General features: G+C 38.7%; 1 protein-coding gene across 7 annotated transcripts in view; it reads left to right on the top strand.

The window, feature by feature from the left end:
- Nucleotides 1-20,639, top strand: part of CAB39L (calcium binding protein 39 like) — an 85,722-nt gene that overhangs the window by 16,091 nt on the left and 48,992 nt on the right. The window contains exon 2 of one of the 7 annotated variants that reach the window (XM_006063586.4): nt 11,790-11,927. The exons of 5 other annotated variants lie outside the window; for them this stretch is intronic. The gene's annotated coding sequence lies outside the window, so the exon portion shown is untranslated. Of the gene's footprint in view, nt 1-11,352; nt 11,928-20,639 lie in introns of those variants that run through there. One more of the 7 variants, XM_025263236.3, reaches the window with a different exon arrangement.

Below are 20,639 nucleotides of genomic sequence, written 5' to 3' on the forward strand. Positions count from 1 at the left end.
TATCAACTGTGGAAAAAGTAGAAAATGGCTCCAGCACAGAAGGGCAGAGAAATACGAGACTCATCACCATCTGACCCTAGTTTTATAGCACTCAGCCCATCTTTGTTGGTTATGATGCTATTGTACATTATACCTGAGGGTTCCATGACTTCTTTCTTATGTCATTCTCTCTTAGTCCTTAAATTGGAAGCTGGAAGAATACCATAGCATGTTTCTTACCTAGTTAGTTTTTGTGGTGTAGTTTTAAGTGAAGTTGTAACCATTGCACGTAGAATTGTATGTACATGAATTACAGCCTTTAGCTTTTCTTCTTACTGCATTTATGTGTTTTTGTAACCTCACTTTTCACTCTGCTCCAGTGCACATTCTGTGACTTCACTCTTACTCTCCTGAGATGATTTTGAGTCCTTCTGAGAAAATGGAAGCAGTCATGTGCTTTGTAACTTCATTCCTCTTTACCTGGACAGTTTCTTTACTCACTTTCTCTTCCTTTTTCATTTTAGAAAGATATATATAATTCTTTGTGGGGGTTAAACTTTCCACTTACGGTCTTGATTCCATCTTCTGTTGTGGGCTTAAGACTCTTGCCTCATTAATTGTCCTCTTCTTATCTTGCATCTTCCTCCTATCTGTTCCACCCACTCAGTCTACTGAGAGTTCAAAGTTAACAACAAAAAAGCAACAAAAATCCCTTCAAGCTCTCCTTCTGTTCCTTATCAAATGCTTGGAAACAGTGTTATATGCTAGTGCCTTCATCAGCTCATCCTTAACCTCTTCCAGTCCTACTTTTGCCCTGGACTTCTTGTTGTGTGTCAGGAACTGTGAAGACTCTGACTTTGCTGGGTGAGGCAGCTGAGCCATGCTACCTAGATCTGAACCACTATTACCAGTTTCCCAGAAGGGCTGGCTAGGAGTCCTCGTCCTGCTTTACGCTTTGCTATAGTGCCCATATGGGCTTCCCAGGTGACACTAGTGGTAAAGGACCTGCCTGCCAGTGCAGGAGACCAAGGAGATGCAGGTTCAAGCCCTAGGTGGGGAGGATCCCCTGGAGGAAGACATGGCAACCCACTCCAGTATTCTTGCCTGGAGAATCCCACGGACTGAGGAGCCTGGCGGGCTACAGTCCATGGACTCGCCAAGAGTCGGACACGACTGAAGCGACTTAGCACGCATGGTGCCATATGATCTGGTGATCACAACCTGGCTTTGACCTCTCTATCAAGAAAAACACAAAAAGGCAAAATGATTGTCCGAGGAGGCCTTACAAATAGCTGAGAAAAGAAGAGAAGCTAAAGGCAAAATAGAAAAGGAAAGATATACCCATTTGAATGCAGAGTTCCAAAGAACAGCAAGGAGAGATAAGAAAGCCTTCCTCAGTGATCATGGCAAAGAAATAGAGGAAAACAATAGACTTGGGAACTCTAGAGATCTCTTCAAGAAAATTAGAGATACCAAGATTGCTGGGAGAGATATCAATAACTTCAGATACACAGATGACACCACCCTTATGGCAGAAAGCAAAGAAGAGCTAAAGAGCCTCTTGATGAAATTGAAAGAGGAGAGTGAAAAAGTTGGCTTAAAACTCAACATTCAGAAAATGAAAATCATGGCATCCGGTCCCATCACTTCATGGGAACTAGATGGGGAAACAGTGGAAACAGTGTCAGACTTTATTTTTTGGGGGCTCCAAAATCACTGCAGATGGTGACTGAAGCCATGAAATTAAAAGATGCTTACTCCTTGGAAGGAAAGTTATGATCAACCTAGACAGCATATTCAAAAGCAGAGACATTACTTTGCCAACAAAGGTCTGTCTAGTCAAGGCTATGGTTTTTCCAGTAGTCATGTATGGATGTGAGAGTTGGACTGTGAAGAAAGCTGAGCGCTAAAGAATTGATGCTTTTGAACTGTGGTGTTGGAGAAGACTCTTGAGAGCCCCTAGGACTACAAGGAGATCCAACCAGTCAATCATAAAGGAAATCAGTCCTGAATATTCATTGGAAGGACTGATGCTAAAGCTGAAACTCCAATACTTTGGCTATCTGATAGGAAGTACTGACTCATTTGAAAAGACCCTGATGCTCAGAAAGATTGAAGGCAGGAGGAGAAGGGGACGACAGAGGATGAGATGGCAGGATGGCATCACTGACTCAATGAACATGAGTTTGAGCAAGCTCTGGGAGTTGGTGATGGACAGGGAGGCCTGGCATGCTGCAGTCCATAGGATCGCAAAGAGTTGGACACGACTGAGCGACTGAACTGAACTGAACTGATCAGCCTATATTTTAGGATTTTAGGGGAATATGAATACTTAAAGGTCCCCTTCCTTGTCCTACTTCTTTGGATATCACTATTTCCCCTAATACTTTTGGTTTGTAAGAATTGAAAGCGAGCCTTGGCAATTAGATTACAGGGGTATGCAGGGTGCTCTTCACTGCTCTACAGTGTTCAGTACTGTTATTGCACACTTCATATTCTTGATGCTCTGATTTTTGGTCATAGTGATGGTATACTCTTCTGGTTCTCCTTTCCTTCTCTGACTATGATTTCTTTAGTCACTGTTTTTTTCTACCACCACCTGTAGGTGTTCTTTATTTATTTATTTATTTATTTTAGGTGTTCTTTAAAGGTTTGTTCTTGTCTTTCTTGTTGGTCTCTCATATTGCATTGACTTCCCAGGTGGCACAGTGGTAAAGAATCCGCCTGCCAATGAAGGAGACATAGGAAATGAGGGTTCGATCCCTGGGTCAGAAAGATCCCTTGGAGTAGGAAATGGCAACCCATTCCAGTATTCTTTGCTGGAAAATTCCATGAACAGAGGACCCTAGCTGCTAGCAGTCCATGGTGTCACAAAGAATTGGCCAAGAGTGAGCAGTTGATGAGCACACATTGCATAGGCAGCATGGGTGATCCCCGATGTATATCTCTGGCTCTATTTTCTCTCCTAGTTCTGTGTGTTCAACTGCCTCTGTAAACATCTATATCCAGAAGTCTTGCTGGCATCTCAAACTTGTTACATAAAAGCAAGTTGTTATTGTGTAAAGATTTGTTTTTTCTTCTTTGGCCCGTATTTACTTTGAAGATATTACCCATCTGCTCTCACATAGGCATGGAAACTCATCATCTTGTTTGTTCTCTCCATTACCACCTACATTTATTCAGGTGCCAAATCTATTGTCTCTGATACTCACGTAGTCCTCTCCTTCCCACTGTGTAGTTAGTTTCATTGTCATCCTGCTGCTGCTGCTGCTGCTGCTAAGTCGCTTCATTCGTGGCTGACTCTGTGCGACCCCATGGGCTGCAGCCTACCAGGCTCCTCCGCCCATGGGATTCTCCAGGCAAGAGTACTGGAGTGGGGTGCCATTGCCTTCTCCACATTGTCATCCTGCTGCTGCTGTGGCTAAGTCGCTTCACTCGTGTCTGACTCTGTGCGACCCCATAGATGGCAGCCCACCAGGCTCCCCTGTCCCTGGGATTCTCCAGGCAAGAACACTGGAGTGGGTTGCCATTTCCTTCTCCAATGCATGAAAGTGAAAAGTGAAAGTGAAGTTGCTCAGTCGTGTCTGACTCTTCGCGACCCCATGGGCTGCAGCCTACCAGGCTCCTCCACCCATGGGATTCTCCAGGCAAGAGTACTGGAGTGGGGTGCCATTGCCTTCTCCACGTTGTCATCCTAGACTACTGCAATTGCCTTTCATTTCATCTCCACCTATTTCTCTACCTTGTTGATTCTTTTTTACTCTTCTAAATTCATATTCATGAAAGAGTTTGATTACCTCACGGCTCTCCTTTGCCCACAAATTAACAGTTAAACTCATTAGCCTAGTATTACAAACTCTTCATAATCTGGTCCCAATCTGTTTTTCTTTTTACTGTCATTCACATAGCATTTGCTTCTGATAAACTAAATTATTGTTTGTTATTTACATCTTGCACTTCCTAAATCCTCTGTTCCTATCTCCATGTGACCAAATGGTTCCCATTGTTCAGAACTGGGGTCAGTGCACCTTTTCTCTGAACCCTTCTGTGATTCCTCAAGATACAAGTATGGTTTGGCTCTCCTGAATGTTTTGGCATTTCATTAGTCTTTTCATTTGTGATTCATAACTTTTTGCCTTACACTGTAGTGATTTTTGGTACATGTATTATACCCCCTAAGAGAATGTGAATTCCTTATTTCACTCGGTATCCCCAAAGAGCATCTTTTCCTCAGATGGTTGGATGAATGAATCCTACATATGGACATGATAAGAAAGTTGTAACAGGGCCTTGCCATTGTGTTCAGGGCCATTGCATATTAGTTGTATGGTTTGTCCACTGCTCAAAACTCCTGGCTAGGGAAGTGAGTAGGGCCTGGAATCCAGCTCACATTCCCCCTTCCCTCCAATCAAACTACGTGCCAGGCTGATGCAGGGGTGCATCTGCCTGAAGAAAAGAATACTTGTTCTTTGCATGATGGTGCTATAGTCTGGTTAATCTGTGCACCTGCCTGATTGCACCTGTCCCTTTTTCTGACTCTTACCAAAGTAAGCTAGTAGCAACCCTGAAAGTACCGACAGTACTGATTGAATTCATTATGGAAACTACTTTGGGGACTTCCCTGGTGGTCCAGTGGCTAAGGCTCCCCGCTCCCAGTGCTGGGGGCCCAGGTTCAATCCCTGGTTCAGGAACTACATCCCACATGTGGAAACAAAGAGGAAAGATCCCACGTGTGGCAACTAAGGCCTGGTGCAGCCAAATAAATAAATAAATATTAAAAAAACTCTGCTTTGTGTCACATAGAAAGTACCCCAGATTTGTTTGTTGAAATGAAAGATGTGGATTAATCAAGTGTAAAATAAAGCATTGTTATAGACAGTCTCCTTGATAATTTGCAATTACTCTCAAATTCATAAATATTCTGGAACCCCTGTGATAGTTCTAGAACCTTTGAGATTTCTTGTACTATTTTACTTAGATCAATTGGCTAATATCCCATTTCCCTTTCCCCCACCTCAGCTCTATCTTTTGGTTAGAGTAAATTATACTAGACGCCAGAGTTTCTGTACTCCTGTCCTGTGCTTTTTTAAAATGCTGCATCCAGGGAATTTCTTGGCGGTCCAGTGATTAGGAATCCATGCTTTTAATGCCAAGGGCAGGTTCAGTTCCTGATGGGGGAACTAAGATCCCACAGGCCATGTGGTGTGGCAAAAAAAAAAAACCCAAAAAACCTGCATCCAGAATTCTTTTTTTAATTTTAATTGGAGGCTAATTACTGTTCAATTTTATAGTTGTTTTTACCATACATTGACATGAATCAGCCATGGGTGTACATGTGTTCCCCATCTGGAACCCCCCTCCCACCTCCCTCCCCATCCCATCCCTTAGGGTCATTCCAGTGCACCAGCCCTGAGCACCCTGTCTCATGCATCAAACCTGGACTGGCAATCTATTTCAGAATTATTTTAATTGAGTTATTTTGGCCTGGTTGGTGTATAAGACTTTTTTTTCTTTTTTGGACTATGCTATGGCAAACTCAATGGACATGAGTTTGAGAAAACTGCAGGAGATAGTGAAACACAGGGAAGCCTTAGGGTGCTGCAGTTCATCAGGTCACAAAGAGTTGGACCCACCTGAGTGACTGAATAACAAAAGTGTCATACAGGATCTTAGAACCTCAACCCAGGATCAAACCCACCCTTCCTGCAGTGGAAGCACAGAGTCTTAACCACTGGACTACCAGGGAAGTCTCAAGACAAATTTAAAAGTCCTTAAACACAGAGTTAATGACTTGGTGTGTGGGTTATGTGTATCTCAGGGGCTCTTACTGTAGCACTTTGCATCTACTAAGTGTTTCATGAATGAGGTTGACTACAAACTACCTGTGACCCCCTCCAAAGGATCTGCCTCATCTGAGAGTAGTCACAGAGAAACTTCAAGTTGGATGATGTACTTTTAGAATATAAGAGTTTTGTGTTTTTTTTAGTTTTGTGAGTGGATCAGTGTCTAACATTTAACAGTTAACTAGATGCCAGACATGTATGTATATTATATTTCACTTGATCCTCATAACTAGTGCTGGAGTGTATATGGTTGTATCCAACTTAAAGATAATATTGCTTATATACAATCTGTTTTCATTCAAGTCCGGGTCAGCCTAATTCCAAAGATTCTGTGACCTATGAAACTAGCCACTTGATATAAGAAGAATGTTCACAGTAGTTTATCACATAAAGCCCTTCAGAGGCTATATAGCTATATTCATTTATTAGTGAATAGATGTACATAGAGATATATTTTATCCTGGCATTAGGGAAACAAGGTGGGCCTTCCTTAGACTGGTATGGTAGAGCTCACTGCTGAGACCTGAGTATTTTAGCTGCCACTGCAGCGCTGTACCAGCAGGGGGCCAGAGTAGTGCTCCAAATTGAGAAAAGGTCTGATGTTCTCCACTTTGAACGACTGCTCCAGCATTTAGGAAATACAGCCAGTGGGCAGGACTGTCACCTAAATTCTGCAATCCAAGCTTCCTCCTTCCTAAAAAAAGCAGGAAGAGATGGAAGCAGAATTAGCATGACAACAAAAACAGACTATTGAAGCTTTGTTATCTTGCTGAAGATCTTTTAAAGCTTTCCAAATTGAGCCAAGGATTAGCAATTAATGGATAATTGGAAATGTGTTTTCATTCTATCAATTAACCCCATTTCACTGCAGCTTGGATACCTCTAAAGCATTTATCATCTAGCATTTCTTCTATATTCTGCTTTTATGAAAACAATTTGAATATCTTTAAGCAAGTTCCAGGGAATTATGAAAAGTATCTGTGGTACGTGGATAGCATGACAAACTCCTAAGGTAGTAAATAGATTCTTTGCTTTGGGGCTTTCTTTTTGGCTTAAGACCATTGAAGAATAAGTCAAATGTTATTCCTAGGCTACGTGAATGTGTAGCTGTGGTATTAATATTTTGTATCTACACTGTAGTCTTTAAGAAGAGAGAAAAATAGAGAAACAAAAGCATAAATGAGAAGTGAGGGGGGGAAACAGAGAAGTAAATACCACTTAAAAAAATCTTTAGTTCTCCAAATTAGCAAAATAATAGCAGTAAGTTCACAATACTTGTTAGCATATTCAAATATATATATATATATATTTTATGGTGGTGAAAGTAACAGTCATTTCTGCTTTAACACGTTTTGAAAACACAGATTTGTTCCAATATGATTGATGTATTAGGAAACATTTGAACATAATGCAGATTTCTCATTTGCTTTTGTACAGTTTCATGAATGCAGAAAGCCACCCAGCTGAACCAAGCCATGGAGAAATACACAAAACACAGACATGCACACATCTCAAACACATACCAGCCATCTCTGTATACCTCATATTATGTGAGTCACATTCATCCACCTTTGGTGTTACAACTTTTCAGCTGATAACAGACAATCCTCCCATCCAAGTACTAACCAGGCCCAACCCTGCTTAGCTTCCAAGATGAGATGAGATCAGGTGCATTCAGGGTGGTATGGCTATCAACAAGATAAATCCTATTTCCACTTTTGACATAATTCACAAGCTATAAGTCTTCTAACATCCACCTCCACAAGCAAATATCAGGTCTTTTTCAAGGAAAAATGCCATATTTATTGTGGTCTTTATTTTATGTATTTGTTTATGCCATATTTATTTTATGTATTTCTTAAACCACTTGCTGTAAAAAAATGTGTTATTTTTATTATGTTTCTACTTTAAGAGAAATAAGTATGTTTCTTATTACATTATTGAGTATTGAGCTCCAACCCAGTTTCCCCCACAATTTCTGTGGTTCTTACTACATGATACAGAGCTGTGTAATGTGGTGATTTTTAGGAACACTTACCTTCTTTTGTAGTGAAACTGATTGTACATGTTAATTATAGAATATTTGGAAAACACTGGAATATATGAATGTAATCACCAGTGTTCCAGGACTTCCCTGGTGGTCCAGTGATTAAGACTCCATACTCCAAACACAGGGGGCCCAAGTTCCATTCCTGGTCAGGGAACTAGATTCCACCTGCTGCAACTGAAAAAACAAAATTCCCACATGCCACAACTAAAGATCACACATGTGGCAACTAAGACCTGGCACAGCCAAGTTAATATGCAAATAAGTAAATAAAAAGAAATATTAAAAGAAATTTTTTAATATATTTTTTAAAATTACCAGTGTTCCAACTAACGTTAACACTTGGTATTATTTCCATATCCATATAAAAAGAAATGTTTGTGGAAAAATTAGAACAAAAATTGGGAGCTCATATTCTTTATTAAGCTTAGGATCTTGGATTTTTTAACTTGATATTATGCAATAAATATATCCCCATTTCTTTAAATATTCTTAAGCAGTTTGACGATGATATTCTGTATGGATGAATGAACTCCACTCAGTATTCAGCAGGTATGCTGAATGGCCTGGGACTATGCTAATTGTTTGTACATTTGCTTCAATTGATCAATGCCCATGCTACATGGAATCCAATGATTAAATATAGTCAATCACGTAGTTTTGGACTTTCTGGGGAGGGGTGTTTGCTGTCCGTAGTAGAGGTGGCTCAGTGGTAAAGAATCCACCTGCAATGCAGGAGGTGCGGGTTTGAGCCCTGGGTCAGGAAGATCCCCTGGAGGAGGGCATGGCGCCCCAGGCCAGTATCTTGCCTGAGAAATCCAGTTTACAGAGGAGTCTGGCGGGCTGTGTGTCCATGGGGTCACAAAGAGTTGGACATGACTGAAGCAACTGAGCACGCACGGTGTAATAAATATCTCTGTATATGCTTCCTTGCATATTTGTTATTCTTAGAATGAATTTGTAGACATTGAATTACTAAATGAAAAGGAATATGAATAGTTTAAGCCTTTTGCAACTTATTGTTAATATCCCTACAGGGAAAAGTTATATTAGTTTACACTCTGTGTTAAAGTACTAGAGTTCTTGTTTTATTTTACCATCACCAACCTTAGAAGTATAATTAAAGCAAACACAAAATAAACTTTCTTATCTGTTTAGGTAACTACAGTGTTATTGATCAGGAGGGAAGATTGTGAGGAAAATAGAGGCTGACCCCTTTCCATAGAGAGTTAAATACAGAAAGATGTGGACCATGGGAAGTGGAGTGATGTACAGAACTAATAAATAGGAATTTAGTTAAGTAATAAGAGGTCTTTTAGAAAAATGCATGCAAGATAAAGTGAAAGGAGGCTGTAAAATGTCTGCCTTCTTGCAGTAAAACTTGTTGGCTGACCCAATGATACAAATAAAGTAGAAAAAAAGAGAAAGTCTTATTTAAGACCTTCCAGATATCACTTCCAATTGCCAGATTTTAAGCCACCCTCCTCATAATATTGTAAATAAGCAAAGTTGCAGGTAAATGAAATGATCATAATCACCGAAGTGGAGTAATATGTGATTTCACAGAGTTCTACCTGGGTAGAATTTGAGTCACAGGATTTTGAGTAAAAGATAATGAACTCATATGAGAAATTTGAGCAATTGTTTTGTGTGTGTGTGTGTGTGTTTAAATTTTTGGCCACACGGAGTGACATACAGGTTTTTAGTTCCCTGACCAGGAATCGAAACTGTGCCCCCTGCAGTGGAAGTGAGGAGTCTTAATCACTGGACTTCTAAAGAAGTCCCTGAACAATTGTTTTAGATTTGTCTTATATGTTGTTACAGGGCTTCCCAGGTGGCTCAGTGGTAAAAAAAAAAACTGCCTGCCAAGGCAGGAAACATGGTCCCTGGATTGGGAAGATCCCCCAGAGAAGGAAATGTCAACCCACTTCAGTATTCTTGCCTGGGAAATCCCCCAGACAGAAGAGCCTGGCAGGCTACAGTCCATGGGGTCACAAAAGAGTCTGACACAACTGAGCAACTAAACAACAACATATACCATTGCAGATCCTCTGGGACTTGCTTGTCTCATTTCAGCTCTGTGCAAACCCTCATGCAGGTACAATCTCACAGCTTCATCTCTCGTCCTTCTGCAAGCCCTCTGCTACCTGCCCCAAGGCTTCCCTGTGGCCACTGCTATGAGGTCTCCTCAAGGTCCAGACCCACACTTGTGCAACCCAGAAGAACAGAGGAGTTAAACTCAAGGGTAGGGGATTTAATGCCCTTTGGGGAAAGCCTTTGATCAAGAAAAGATGAGAGCCATAGGTAAATTCTTCCCCTTCCTTTTCCACCCTCCCACCCCCAAGCCCTAGGGGTGATCCTGAAATGCACTTTATATGGCTTCTAAGAGGCTCAGTCTGATGGATTTAACAGGTGGCCAGCTTGGTGAGGCATTGTCACATTGGCTGTCCTCCTTTGCTTTATTTCCTATTCCCTCACTCCTGCTCACTGTGATTGGATTTCTTATTAAAATAATATTGCATGAGCTTTTTGCTTCAGACCATGCTTTTGGTGGGGGCAAAAACACAGGCTACACGGACAGCAGCCAAAAGAATAGTGCCTGAATAATAATTGACTGAAGCATATTGAATATATGAAAATTTGTGAACCTAATAGCGATAGTCAAAAGAAAAGAAGGAATTCCCCTACCAAAAAAACCCAGTCTCTCATTTGCCACCATTGAAAGTGAATATTATGAGCCTCCTTCTCTCAAAATTGATGATCAGGACTTTCCTGGTGGTCCAGTATTTAAGATTCCATGCTTCCACTCAAGGGTGTGATCCATGGTCAAGGAACTAGGATCCCACATGCCACACAGCATAGCCAAAAAAAAAGATAGTTTGCTCTATAATTATACATGTATAATAATGAAAAAATGTTTTTTGTACCTTTAGCTTTTAAAATTCTCACTGAAGGGGTGTTACATATCCTGACCGATAATGCTTGTTTGTGATGAAGTGGGGAGGGATGGGGAGCGGGAGCGTTTGGTTTGCGCATAAACGGTATAAACCATTTTGTGTTTGGTGTTGTTTCTCTATGTTCTATGTAATTTCCTTTGTATAACTCATATTGATGCTAAATTTCAAAATATGCCATATTTTAAAAAAATTTTTCACAAAATTACATTGAAATTATGAATACTCATTCTAACACCTCCCTTGCTTTTTTAAGAATCTTCTGAACTATAGTTAGATGCATTATTCATTGCATCACTGACCCCCATCTCCCTTGCTTTTTAAATATCAAGATTAAATTGCTAATATTGGTGTATTTACTTCCTACACTTTCTTATTATGACTGAAAATAGCATCTGCCCAGAGGAACTAGCATATTGGCAGATAAATCTGTTATTACTATCAACATGCCTTTGTTATTTACATTTTGAAACAAGATGGTCAGGGCAATTTAATCTGTTGACAAAACCCCATGCAAGTATAGGACTTAGAGGGGAAAAAATGTGATGAGAAAAAAATTTTGTTTATCCCTAGACTTTTTTTTTTTTCTTGGCCAAGAATTAAATTTGCCTCAACTTAATTGCTTTACGCACATTCTTGTGACATTGCATGATTGGGAGAGAGGGAGAAAAAGATGGAGCTGTGACTGTGTGGTATGTGTCTAAAAGCGTGCATTAGAGGAGAGGAGAAAGCACAAGCAAGCTGGTTTGACCAGAAACAGAACTGCCTGTGACAGATTAAGAGACAAGCAAGGCTGGGAATCTGAGAGCAAGTAAAGAGAGTGGAAATTTACAGCTGCCCGGTGTGAGTGTTCAGTGAGCATTTTCTGCTAACGTTTTCCGGTGGTAACTGTTACTCTTCAAAGAGAGAGACAGAAAGTCAAGACAGATCGTGGAAAGTCTTTTCTCTGCCATGCTTTGGTAATAGGAGGCACCCTCTGTTAAATGGAAGATAAAGGCTGCTTCATCTAAAGTGCTTTGAGCCCCAGAGAGAGCTGTCTTCAGCACCTCACCATGGGTCTACTTTTCGCTGCTTAGACAAGCCTGGACTTTTCTATAACATTGGGTGAGTTATCAACCAGGTTACTTATCCTGGTTCACAGAAATGGAATTAATATGATAAACTTTCGTTTAGTTGAGGTTTTACAGTTACTGCTTATAAATTTGTTTTATAAACCAAGCTGTTACCTCGTTTCTTTGTGCATGATGAACTGCTGTTACTAGGAGAGGTTTAAAAAAACAACAACTACAAAACAATACTTCTCTGTTGCCTAAGGCACTTGAATCATTACCAACTATTCTGTGTCCATGGAATATCTTATTTTGGAAATGGGTTTTTATTTACAGTGTTTCCAAAAATAAAACAGTGGCAGGATACCATTTTTCATGTTTCTCTTTCAACTGAATGAAAATTCCAGTTACCTCTATCTGTTTATTGTCAGTAAATTTAATATGATCATTGTGATGTTTGATAGTGTCAATTATTATAAATTGCAGTATTCCCTCATAATTCAATTAGGAATGTTAATGATGCCATTAATTAAAGGGATATGAAATTTGAATGTTGAATGCTTCAGTTAGACTCAAAGTTCTATAGTGAAAACAAAAATTAGATAATTTACATCTCACACTTACCATTTGATACAAAATGAATGCACATTTCAAATTAAGGAATAAGGAATAAGAACAGTTATTTTGTTCTCATAGATGGTACCAAACTCTCATATAATATTGTTATTCTGGTAAAGAACTGTTGTAATCAGTTGCATTTATGTATGTAAGCAGTAGAGCAGAGAAAAAAAGAGGAAACTCTTGAAATATGTATTCACATTCCAATAAACTTCATTTTACAATCTTAACAGAGGAGATTGTATACTAATTTTACACGTCTTTTTAAAGGCATCCATGGAAGGCATGTAATCGTTCTTCTGTGGGAAGAAGGAAGTATATATTGTTAGCTGCTAAAGTGAGTCATCGATTAAAGATGCATCTAAGCAAAGTTTCTAATCTACTCTGCCAGCCTCAAAAAAGATGTCCTTAGTTACTGATTCAAGTGAGTCCTTTAAGGCAGAACAACTTAGCAGAAGTGAAAACTTAAGCAGAATGTCAGTCAACAATTAAAAGGGTTTGTACTCGAGGTATAATGTAAACTGGCTGTACTTTCTCTAATAGTTCCTGTATGTGTTCAGAAGCCTGTAGAACAGGTTTTGTTTCATGGGTTTGTGTGTGTGTGTGTGTGTTTAAACCTGTTGACCTGTGTATAAGAAAAAACTTAGCTGGTCTGTGGAAACCTTTTCCGAACTAGTATCTTGTTCTTGAAGTCAAAAGTAAATTCAAAGCAATTATATTTATATCACAAACCAAGTTTTACTTCTTTACAGAATTCCCCACACTCAGTGCTTAGACTGATAGAATTGCACATAGCTTTACAATCTTCAGAATAAGCTTTTATTTTAAACTAGTATTTCATTGATATTATCTTAGTAGTGGCATCATTTCTTAAGCCTATAGGATTGTAAATATATAGAAATAGAGAATAAGTCATCCTCAGATTCCAAGTGTTTTGTACCTTAGAAATTTATTTGTGAGTGGGTTGTTGGGAATTTAGGAACCATCTTCCCTGGGAAATGATTTAACAGATTGCTTGATTTTATTATAGTATAGGATTATATTTTATTCACACTATAGAAAAACCATTGCCACCCTGAAAAATATTAGAAAATCAGTTATTGCAAATATTTGGACATGACTTAGCAACTGAACAACAACAGCAAAAAATGATGAAACTAAATCTAAAAACAATTCAGGGTTGAATAAGACATTTTTGTTTTTCCTAAATATTAATACTTGAAGAAAAGCAATATGTTTATAAATAGCATTTCTATGTACTTTTAAGAGCTTCTAAAATTAACTGCACTGTTTTTGAGACCTAATCTTTCATTAAAATCCGTGATTTTTCTTTTCCTTGTTACAGAAATATTTCTAGCCATTGCTTTTATACTTATCAGCCATTTCTAAGATCTAGCCCAGTATCTGGCACATAAGTAGGTAGCTAATAAGTATTTACCACATGGGGACTGAACTCTTTCTTTGGTTCACAAAAATGGAACTGAGCAGTTTTTCCAACGTACCCCAAAAAGGAAAGGGGTTTAGGGGCACACAGTTTTCTTTATGAGAAAGAGATGGCCCGTCAAGAATTGAATTTTAAGAAGCAGACAAAGCAATAGTAGTACAGAATAGGCCTAACTGTTAAAAGAAGAAGAAAAGACCATGGTGTCACTTAGTGACAACCCTGAATAAGTAGGGATGGTGATGAGGGGGGTAATTTACAAGCTTGGTGTCTTGAATACATGGCACATTCTGAAGTAAGGTGTCAACTTCAGACATATTACTTATTACATAAGTATTATATATCACTCTTACTTCAACTCAGCAAATAATGGCATAATAACAATAATGGTGTGCTTTGTAATTTATTATATCTGGGAAGGCAATTCTAAGTTATGATTTTGCAGTAGGGAGAGGCCTATTTGGGGTATAACAAATACAGTAGAACTCTTATGTGAACTTTTTTAGTTTAAAATTTACATTTATTCAAATGTACCCATTTTAAGACAATGTTTCACTGAATGTTGAGAAATATATATACTCCTGCAATCTCCATTCCACTGATTTTTTTAAAAAATATTTGTTTATTTATTTTTGGCTGCATCCAGGTCTTACTTGTTATGCATGGGATCTTCTCTGTGGCAAGCGGGATCTTTCAATTTGGTCAGGTTTAGTTGCCCCGAGACATGTGAGATCTTAGTTTCCTGACCAAGGACCAAACCCATGTCCCCTGCCTTTGAAGGCATATTCTAAACCACTCAACTCCCAGGAAAGTCCCCATCCCATTGATTTTTAAAAATGAAACTTATTGGCCCAATTATTTTCCCCCATACATGTACTTTTTCATTGCATTATTTCAATCTGTGAGTTGTATATGGAATAAAAGATAAAAGAATGGGAATTTCTGAACTTTCCTGAAATTTTCTTTAATGTGGTTGTTTAATTTTTTTTTTTAGTTGAGAGAAGGTTACTGTGACTTAAGTTTAAATTAGCAAGCTCTATGGAAGACTTTTGGAAATGTTCCCCTTTTAACTTATCACTGATTATAAAAGAAACCTATATGAAGGAAAAAAAGGCTCATTTTTTAAAAAAAATTACTTTTAACTGGAGGATAATTGTTTTACAGTGCTATGTTGGGTTCTGCTGTACAACAAATTGAATCAGCTATATACTTTTATATATCTATCTATCCCCTCCCTCTTGCACGTCCCTCCCACACAGCCCCACCCCACCCCTGCAGGTCGTCACGGAGCGCCGGGCTGAACCCCTGTGCTGTGCAGCAGCCTCCCACTAGCTGTCTAGTTTACACATGGTGGTGTCTGTCTATACGTCAGCGCTACTCTCTCAGTTCACCCCACCCTCTCCTTCCCCTGCCGTGTCCACAAGTCCACTCTCTACATCTGTGTCTCTATTCCTGCCCTGAAAATAGGTTCATCAGTACCGTTTTTCTTGATTCCATATATATGCATTGATATGTGATCTTCATTTTTCTGACTTATTTCACCCTGTATGACAGACCCTGTGTTCATCCACCTTACTACAACTGAATCAGTTTCGTTCCTTTTTACGTCTGAGTAGTATTCCACTGTATATAGGTACCACAACTTCGTTTTTCATTCATCAGTTGATGGACAGAAGATACGGTTTTACCCATGGAAATCCTGAGACTTTTCTTTTCTTTAGAGATAAATTTCCCACTCCCTTAAGATTTCGTGGAAAACCTTTGAAGTTAGAACTGTTATTGAACAGTACAGTTGGAGATTAGACATAAAGGCCTAGAAATTCTCATTAGCTATTTCAGTTCAGTTCAGTCGTGTCTGACTCTTTGCGACCCCATGGACTGTAGCACGTCAGGCTTCCCTGTCCATCACCAACTCCCGAAGCTTGCTGAAACTCATGTCCATTGAGTCTATGATGCCATCCAACCATCTCATCCTCTGCCGGCCTCTTCTCTTCCCGCCTTCAGTCTTACCCGGTGTCAGGGTCTTTTCCAGTGAGTCAGTTCCTCACATCAGGTGGCCAAAGTATTGGAGCTTCAGTTTCATCATCAGTCCTTTCAATGAACACCCAGGACTGATCTCCTTTAGGATTCACTGGTTTGATCTCCTTGCAGTCCAAGGGACTCTCAAGAGTCTTCTCCAATACCACAGTTCAAAAGCATTAATTCTTCGGCGCTCAACTTTCTTTAATGGTCCAACTCTCACAACCATACATGACTACTGGAAAAACTATAGCTTTGACTAGACAGGCATTAGCCATTTATTCCCCTTTAAAATACTTTAAAGGATACCATGAGGGCATTTAAGGCCCCAAATGACCTCTTCTTCTAGCTTCTCCTTCCCCCTTTAAATGCAGTCCTCTCCACTTACATCATAAACATGTTTAGATGAGTCATTGGAGTGACTGACATTGGGTCATCTGTAGAGGTGCACACACGTAAATTAGGAATATGAAATATTTCACTGTGTCTTAGGAAAAGGAATGCTGCCAAAATCTACTAAAAGTCTACAGGGCCTGTGTTGCCTGGGAGCAGAGCTGAATAATTTTTTTTGGCTTTCTCTCCAGGATCTAAGCCAAGTACAACTCTTTAATGAAATTTCATAGCCAGAGTAACAGAAATCATTTGTTTGACTAATGCTTTGAAAAGACATGATGATCAAATATTCCACAGTTTGAACTTTAAAAAACGGTTATTTAGTCATTAAAATTTTCATTTATGAGAAGGTGTTTCCATTGTAAATGCATTTGCATGATCTATTAAACAAAGTTTGAAGAAAAAAAGAGAAAATTTTAAGGAAGAAGAAAATTAAATATTCATAATCCAGCTACCCAGAGGCAATCACTGTTAACTTTTTAAAATTATTTCTTTCTGCATAAGTGTTGTGTATTTGTGGTTTTGCTTGCTTTTATGTAGTTGTTGTTAGACTCTATATTATGGGATGGTGCTTTTAGCAGCCTGTACATTTTATTTCACATTCTTTGTAAACATTTTCATAGCCATATACTGTATTCCATCAAATCTAAGAAGTCATTGGTTGTAAGGCATACACTTTATGTACCACATACAAATGAACAAAAATACCCTGCCAATTAGAATAAGGTTCCATCAATTATTAAGAGACATGCACATTTTAGAGATGTTGAAATGTGAGAAAAAAAAAAAAGAGTTGTAAAAATAACCATTATTAGTTTATTTTCTTAAGACAAACTGATAGAAACAGAATTACTGAGTCAGAGGTTATGATATTTAAAGGCTCTAGATCCATGTTGCCCAATCCCACCAATAAGAAAAGAGAGAGCCTGTTGCATCTCACCATCAATAGACAGAATTTTCTCAAACCAACAAAGACACTATGTTACATCATGAGCAAAACAGTCCTTCATTTTTTAGCTTTGCATGTTCCCATTATAGAAAATAAACATTTACTATGTGTTTAACTATATATCCTCCTTTGTGGCTTTCTAATATGTATACATTATTTCTTCATGATTTTCTTATTTGTTTTAGATCTCCTTTTATAATGATTTTAGCCCTCTGTCTTTCATATTCATGTCACATAATTCTCTTGTTTTTTGCCTGTAATGTTATTATTATTATATCCATAAAAATTCAAAAAGTTTTGATTAAATTTGTAGCATATTCATATTAACTGATTTGTCAGTCTTTTTTTTTTTTTTTTGAGATTTACTTCATCACTTGTAAAATTTGAGAAATTATTTTGTATCCAGAAGTTTGAAAGTCACTTACAGTCACTTCTGTATCTGGCCTGTTTTGTTCCATTGGTCTGTTTTTCTTGTCTTACTGTTTTACTTACAGCACTTTATAACACTTTTAATTTCATTCCCCCGTAAGAAATCTTCCATTTTAAAATTTGTTATCCTTGTTCTTTTATATTCTTGACTGAATTTATTTACTAAAAACTTTCTTGGATTTGTGACTGGAGTTGTATCAAATTATGGACTTTAGGAGTAATTGACATTTTAATGATATTTAAATATTTAATATTTGATTTTTCTGTTCAAAAACAAAATAGGTTTTTCTATTCAGTTCCTTGCTTAGTTAGATGGATTTTTTCCCTCACAAATCTGTTTATTGTTTCAGAAAAGAGGAAATATGCTCATTATAGGTAATACAGAAAAACATCAAGATGACAAATCTCATTCGGATAATATGAATTAATGTTAATTGAGCCACATTCCAGAAATGATTCTGTGGTTGTATACAGTTAAAAAGGTGGCTTGCTGAAGGATTGACTAGATAAATAGACATACCTTGTACATCTTTAAGTACATCTTTCATTTGTTAGTTTTCTGCCTCAGGAACAGTAACTATCCTTATGTTGGATTATTGCTGTCAGTTTTCCATAGTGATAGATTCTTTACTTTTAACTTTTTATTTTGAGATAACTATAGATAAGAAACGATACCAAGACATCCTGTATACCTTTCATCTAGTTTCATCCATAGTGACATCTTGCATGCTAATTAGCAGTTAGTAAAGTGAAGTAAAAGTCGCTCAGTCATGTCCGACTCTGCCACTGCATGAACTGTAGTCCATCGGGCTCCTCTATTCATGGAATTCTCCAGGCCAGAATACTGGAGTAGGTTGCTGTTCCCTTCTCCAGGGGATCTTCCCAACCCAGGGATCGAACCCAGGTCTCCCACATTGCAGGCAGATTCTTTACTGTCTGAGCCACCAGGGAAGCCCAACTAGCAGGTAGTGAATTAATTTAATGGATAATGATCAGGACTCTTTTTTTTTTTTAATGATGTAGAATAGAACAGATAGAATGGAATCTATCCAGAGTTCAGGTATTGTTTCATGAGACAATTATACAACCATTTATATACTCCTTTGCTCTGGGTCACAATATAAAGTGCATTTTTTTACTATATGTCACTATTTTAAAAGGTGAGGGAGTTTCCTGGTGATCCAGTGGCCAAAATTCCTTGCTCCCAAGACAGGGGCCCGGGTTCAATCCCTGGTTGGTAAACTAGATCCCACATGCTGCAACTAAACATTCCCCAGGCCACATCTAAGACCTGGAGCAGCCAAGTAAATAGATAAAAATTAAAAAAAAATAAACAATTGAAAACAATTAGAACTCAGAGAGTGAGTGAAATTCGCTCAGTTGTGTCTGACTCTTTGCGACCCCATAGTCCAGGGAATTCTCTAGGCCAGAATACTGGAGTGGGTAGCTGTTCCCTTCTCTGGGGGATCTTCCCAATCAAGGGATGGAACCCAGATCTCCCACACTGCAGACAGATTCTTTACCAACTGAGCCACCAGGGAAGCCCAAATTGTGATATAGTCATAAGTGCATGCTAAGTCGCTTCAGTTGTGTCCAGCTCTTTGTGACCCTATGAACTGCCAGGCTCCTCTGTCCATGGGATTCTCCAAGCAAGAATAATAGAGTGGGTTGCCATGCCCTTCTCAAGGGGATCTTCCTGATCCAGGGATCAAACCTGCATCTCTTGCATCTCCTACACTGGGAGACAGGTTTTGTTTTTTTTTTTTTTTACCGCTAGCGCCACCTGGGAAGCCAGTGGGATGCTCTGTAGCATGTAAGATAAATGTGAGATTTGTATCAATACACAAATCTCATAAACATAATGTTGGTGGGGGAAAGAAACTGACTTGTAGTACCATTTCTGTAATGCTTCAAAGCACACACAACAATATCACATATTATCTGTAATATTAGTAAAAGTGTGAAAGTATGTATAGCTAGGGTACATGATAAATAGATACAGTACGAGCCAGAGGTGAATGGGATCGGAGAACTGAAGCTACCAAAGTGGTAGCTTGGGTTGTTTTAATTTTTGAGCTGGGTGGTAAATACACAGGAACTTGTTACATTGTTCTCTATTTCTTCTTCTAGATGCCCCAAATATTTTATTTAAACTAAATTAAAACACCTAGGGGGAAAAGCCAAGTTGAAGCATATTTTGATTAGCTTGGTGGTGTCTCAATCCATTTGTGAGCCAACTGCTAGAGCCAGGGCAGTGGAAGAGATACTCGGCCCTGCCTGGGTCCTGTTCTCACCCTCTTGCTAGAGTAGGTGGGGTGGTGTGTGTGAGGTGGGGTGGGAAGGAGAGCAGAGAAAAACAGGCACCCAAAGTACCAGAGATTTTCTTTTCCTTTTCTGATTCAGTTATTTCTAATTTCATTGTTATTTCCATTCTTTTTCTTTGAGATTTTTGAGGCAATTTCCTTTTTGACTTATTTAGTTCAGTCCTTTCTTCTTTTTCTTCCCACATGAATGAATTGTAGATTCTCACCCTCCCACACCAAGGCTCTCTTTCAAGAACTATTTCTGGTTTTGTTGAGCTTTTGTGGGTTTGACTCCATCTCAACTTTTGGTAAAAATTTTACAAAGTGTACACAGCCTATTTGCACATAAATATGATGGCCAGAGATTTAATTATGAGGTTATAGACTTTCCTTTCAGGACTCTAGATTCTCTCCATGGCTTCATGACATGTAATTTTATGAAAGTCCAAAGACAACTTAATTTTGATCCTTTTTGTTGTTAGTCATTTTGTAGGAATGAGTTTTAAGAGAAAAGTGTTGGTTTCTTCTGAAAGCCACACTGAGTTTTGTTGATGTTGTTCAGTCGCTCAGTCATGTCCGACTCTTTGCAACCCCATGGTCTGCAGCACGCTGCCG

The sequence above is a fragment of the Bubalus bubalis genome, chromosome 13 (genome assembly GCF_019923935.1).
Source record: "Bubalus bubalis isolate 160015118507 breed Murrah chromosome 13, NDDB_SH_1, whole genome shotgun sequence".
NCBI classification, from domain to species: Eukaryota; Metazoa; Chordata; class Mammalia; order Artiodactyla; family Bovidae; genus Bubalus; species Bubalus bubalis.